This window comes from Schistocerca americana, chromosome 1 (assembly GCF_021461395.2).
Source record: "Schistocerca americana isolate TAMUIC-IGC-003095 chromosome 1, iqSchAmer2.1, whole genome shotgun sequence".
Lineage (NCBI taxonomy): Eukaryota > Metazoa > Arthropoda > Insecta > Orthoptera > Acrididae > Schistocerca > Schistocerca americana.
This window is the reverse complement of record NC_060119.1, coordinates 917,675,214-917,680,453: the sequence shown is the minus strand read 5'-3', so window position 1 is coordinate 917,680,453 and position 5,240 is coordinate 917,675,214. Positions and strand designations below refer to the sequence as shown.

Genomic DNA, 5,240 nt, shown 5'->3' with positions numbered 1-5,240 from the left:
ATTACGGTGGAGCAAAACCATTTATCCTACACTGTATCATTCAACCAGACGCTTTGTGCGGAAAATGCTTGGATATGTCAGAAGTTTTATGGCCAGTTATTCCAGCTGTTAATTATATTGGATCACAGGCTCTCAGTGATATTCAATTCCGCGAGTTTATTGCAGAGACTGAAGAAAATGACTTACCTTGTACAGTAGTACGCTGGCTTATCTCTGAAGCGATTTTTTGAGCACCGGACAATCGAAATTTTCTTGAGTGAAAAGAATCGCCTTCTGGCTCAGTTACAAAACAACGAGTGGTTATGGAAGTTATCATTTTATATAAATTTAACTAAACGTATGAACGAACTTAATTTAAAATTACAGGGAAGAAACCAGCTACTGCCAGATTTGTACACTCTTACAAAACCGTTTTGAGAATAAATTGTTTTGTTTCAATCGCTATCGAACAAAAACTGTTTCACACGTTTAATAAATGCTAGACATTCAGTCAGCAATCAGAGACTCCATTTCCCGTGAATTTCGTAGTTGAAACTTTGAGCACTTTAAAAATAAATTTTGAGTCTCGTTTTTCACATTTTGTTGCAACTGGAAAGATATCAAGTGTTTCAAAATCCTTTTAACACCAATATAGAAACTCTCGCCTCAGAACTTTAGACGGAAATACACTCCTGGAAATGGAAAAAAGAACGCATTGACACCGGTGTGTCAGACCCACCATACTTGCTCCGGACACTGCGAGAGGGCTGTACAAGCAATGATCACACGCACGGCACAGCGGACACACCAGGAACCGCGGTGTTGGCCGTCGAATGGCGCTAGCTGCGCAGCATTTGTGCACCGCCGCCGTCAGTGTCAGCCAGTTTGCCGTGGCATACGGAGCTCCATCGCAGTCTTTAACACTGGTAGCATGCCGCGACAGCGTGGACGTGAACCGTATGTGCAGTTGACGGACTTTGAGCGAGGGCGTATAGTGGGCATGCGGGAGGCCGGGTGAACGTACCGCCGAATTGCTCAACACGTGGGGCGTGAGGTCTCCACAGTACATCGATGTTGTCGCCAGTGGTCGGCGGAAGGTGCACGTGCCCGTCGACCTGGGACCAGACCGCAGCGACGCACGGATGCACGCCAAGACCGTAGGATCCTACGCAGTGCCGTAGGGGACCGCACCGCCACTTCCCAGCAAATTAGGGACACTGTTGCTCCTGGGGTATCGGCGAGGACCATTCGCAACCGTCTCCATGAAGCTGGGCTACGGTCCCGCACACCGTTAGGCCGTCTTCCGCTCACGCCCCAACATCGTGCAGCCCGCCTCCAGTGGTGTCGCGACAGGCGTGAATGGAGGGACGAATGGAGACGTGTCGTCTTCAGCGATGAGAGTCGCTTCTGCCTTGGTGCCAATGATGGTCGTATGCGTGTTTGGCGCCGTGCAGGTGAGCGCCACAATCAGGACTGCATACGACCGAGGCACACAGGGCCAACACCCGGCATCATGGTGTGGGGAGCGATCTCCTACACTGGCCGTACACCACTGGTGATCGTCGAGGGGACATTGAATAGCGCACGGTACATCCAAACCGTCATCGAACCCATCGTTCTACCATTCCTAGACCGGCAAGGGAACTTGCTGTTCCAACAGGACAATGCACGTCCGCATGTATCCCGTGCCACCCAACGTGCTCTAGAAGGTGTAAGTCAACTACCCTGGCCAGCAAGATCTCCGGATCTATCCCCCATTGAGCATGTTTGGGACTGGATGAAGCGTCGTCTCACGCGGTCTGCACGTCCAGCACGACCGCTGGTCCAACTGAGGCGCCAGGTGGAAATGGCATGGCAAGCCGTTCCACAGGACTACATCCAGCATCTCTACGATCGTCTCCATGGGAGAATAGCATCCTGCATTGCTGCGAAATGTGGATATACACTGTACTAGTGCCGACATTGTGCATGCTCTGTTGCCTGTGTCTATGTGCCTGTGGTTCTGTCAGTGTGATCATGTGATGTATCTGACCCCAGGAATGTGTCAATAAAGTTTCCCCTTCCTGGGACAATGAATTCGCGGTGTTCTTATTTCAATTTCCAGGAGTGTAGTTGATTCGCAAGATAGCGGATTTTAATGTTTAACTTCATCCTGGAATTTTACAAAAATATTCCACTCGGTTTAATCAGTTGCAAATGTTTGCTCGTGTTTTTTTCGGCACTACTTATCTCAGTGAAAAAATATTTATAGCTGTAAACTAACTGATGTGCATTTGAAGTCGTTGCTGATAATGTCCGCTAACAAACTTGATCCACGATTTTAAGTGGGAAGTTACAGCTACATAAATCTCGTTAATTACAGTTACAGTGCTCATTTTAATTATGTTAATTGCCTATGTATGTCTCTTAGGTACGGTAAATTTTCAAAAATCTCACATAAGTAATTACGGTTAAAATGTTCGATTACATTACGTATGTCAGTTAATGTGTACCTTAACTGGTCATAAAATAGAAAGAACTGATCATTTTACGTTTTTTTTTGTGATTTAATTGCAATGAAAAGTTTACACTGTGCAATGTTACTTCGGTTAAGGAGCATGATTATGTTTCTGAATCTTACTCGTAATTAACACTTGTTAAGTGAAACACTTTTCCCGTATGAATCCATGTAGTCGATATCAGTGCGTTCCATTCCGAAAAAATAGGTGCTCAGAGAGATCTATAATCCAACATAGTAATTTTTTATTTATATTACGGTACATCTTGTTTCAGAAGAAAGTTGTCTGAAGATATTTGTTTATGCCTGTGCTTCAAAATTTGTCGAAAAAGAAACATAGCACCATCGTTAATTAATTCGTAGCGTACATAACTACTGCCTTATGGGCATCTTTAATGTATTTGTGTTAGTTAACGACGACAAATCGGAATTGGAGTTCATAAACAGATAATGCAACTGAAAGGGTTACGATGCTCCAGCGAAGAAAAGATCTCGCAACATGGTTGCAGAGAATTTGCAACACCGTCGCGGAAGGCCGAACATTGGTACAGGTGACAACAATTGCGATACAAGGCCCACTGCGATCAATACAGCTGACTGAATGCAGCACTTTTGGAGCTTCTACTTTACAGAGCAGTAGTTTGTAGGAGAACGGGTGACTTAGTGTCTGTTTATGGTGGTCAAAGAGACCGACCCTGGCCCGAAGGTGAGTTTTAAAATGGGTATTAAAGACTGAAAAAATTACATTAAACGGAATCTTTACGCGAAACATTTTTCGGTAAGCTATTCCACTTCTTACACTGTCTTCTACTCGTCGTGCGAAGTGCGAATCACTCATTATGCGAGGTGCTCGATAATTAGGGCGGGTCAGATACCACGCATGTCTTTTGGGTTACCGCCGGCCGGATTGTTAGTGTTAGCGGGCCTGTGTTGGCCCGCCTGTCGTGGTTTGGAGACCCCAGCTCTAAGCTCGATACGCCACGCGGTGTTATGACTTGTAGTAATAAAGGCAAGCCGTGTTTTGACAGACAGGTTGACTGGCAAAATTTTTCTGTGATAGAAATAGAATGTCATATTCCTCGTGCAAAATTTCGACTACTGAAGCTGTTGTGTAAACCAAAGAGAAAATTCGAAAGAGAATTAAAGCTTTGGGAGCAGAAATGAAAACGTTACTGATGGCTTTGTAATTACGTCAGGAATGACAAAGGACTTGGAAGAACATTTGAACCGAAATCGATAGAGTCTTGCAAAAAAAACTGTAGGCTGTAAGGTGAACGTCAATAAAAGTAAAAGGAGGGTACTAAAATGTAATCGAATTATACCAGACGATACGGAGGGAGCTAGATTAGGAAATGAGACACTAAAAGTAGTAGATGGGTTTTGCAGTTCGGGTAGCAAAGTAAGTGAAGGTCGAGGTACAGAAAATATGAAATGCAGAATGATAGTAGCAAGAAATGAGATATTAATTAACATCGAATATAAGTTTTAATTTAGGACGCATTTTCTTAAAGTATCCGGTGTTTCAAAGTCAATATCGGCGTTTTAAGACTTGTAGCAAACGGTTCAAATGGCTCTGAGCACTATGGGACTTAACATCTATGGTCATCAGTCCCCTAGAACTAAGAACTACTTAAACCTAACTAACCTAAGGACATCACACAACACCCAGTCATCACGAGGCAGAGAAAATCTCTGCCCCGCCGGGAATCGAACCCGGGCGCGGGAAGCGAGAACGCTACCGCACGACCACGAGCTGCGGACGACTTGTAGCATTTATTACATTCAGCTTACAAATAAAACTAATACATAAAATGACAGAACAGCGCAGTTTTTCTTACAAGTGTTCAATGTGAGCACCACGCGTCAGACGTCAAATATCGAGTCGACAGGCGAGTTCTTCCCAAAATTTGACTAGTATGTCTGGAGTAAGTGTCGCAACAACTGCTTCAACCCTTTAATCCTCTTTTTGACGTCGGGTGGATCAACTGGTAGTGGAAGCATATACAAATGATCCTTTATGAATCCGGGCAACGGCCTTGCCGCAGTGGATACACCGGTTCCCGTGAGATCACCGAAGTTAAGCGCTGTTGGGCGTGGCCGGCACGTGGATGGGTGACCATCTCGCCGCCATGCGCTGTTGCCATTTTTCGGGGTGCACTCAGCCTCGTGATGCCAACTGAGGAGCTACTCTACCGAATAGTCGCGGCTTCGGTCAAGAATACTATCATAACGACCGGAAGAGCGGTGTGCTGACCCCACGTCCCTCCTATCCGCATCCTCCGCTGAGGATGACACGGCGGTAGGATGGTCCCGGTAGGCCACTCGTGGCCTGAAGACGGAGTGCTTTATGAATCCGCAAAGGTAAAAATCGCGTGGCGTCTGGTTGGGTGAACGTGGAGGCAATGCGAAACAAGCTCTGTTATCCGACCACTTGCGGCCAATCCAGGGGTCGGGTACAACGACTTTTAACCAATCGCGTACTGAACTCTGCCAGTGAGGCAGCGCATTATCTTGCTGCCATTAAAGTTTTATGGTTCAACTTCTTGCAACTGAGGAAAGAGCCACAGTTCTAGCCCATCAAGATAATACCAGTTACAATTGCTTCACCGAAAAGGACAGGCCCATAAACTTTCTGTGGGAATACGGCAGAAAACAATTCAATATACGGGAGTCTGGTTACAACTATACCATCTCGCGGGGATTTGGTGAACCCCAGATGCACAGATTAAGCGTGTTCGCATTTCCAGTTACGTGAAATGTCGAT

General features: G+C 45.7%; 1 pseudogene; it reads left to right on the top strand.

Annotated features, from left to right (window-relative positions):
* Positions 1-4,502: 4,502 nt before the first annotated feature.
* On the top strand, positions 4,503-4,619 carry LOC124553573 (annotated as a pseudogene).
* Positions 4,620-5,240: the final 621 nt, after the last annotated feature.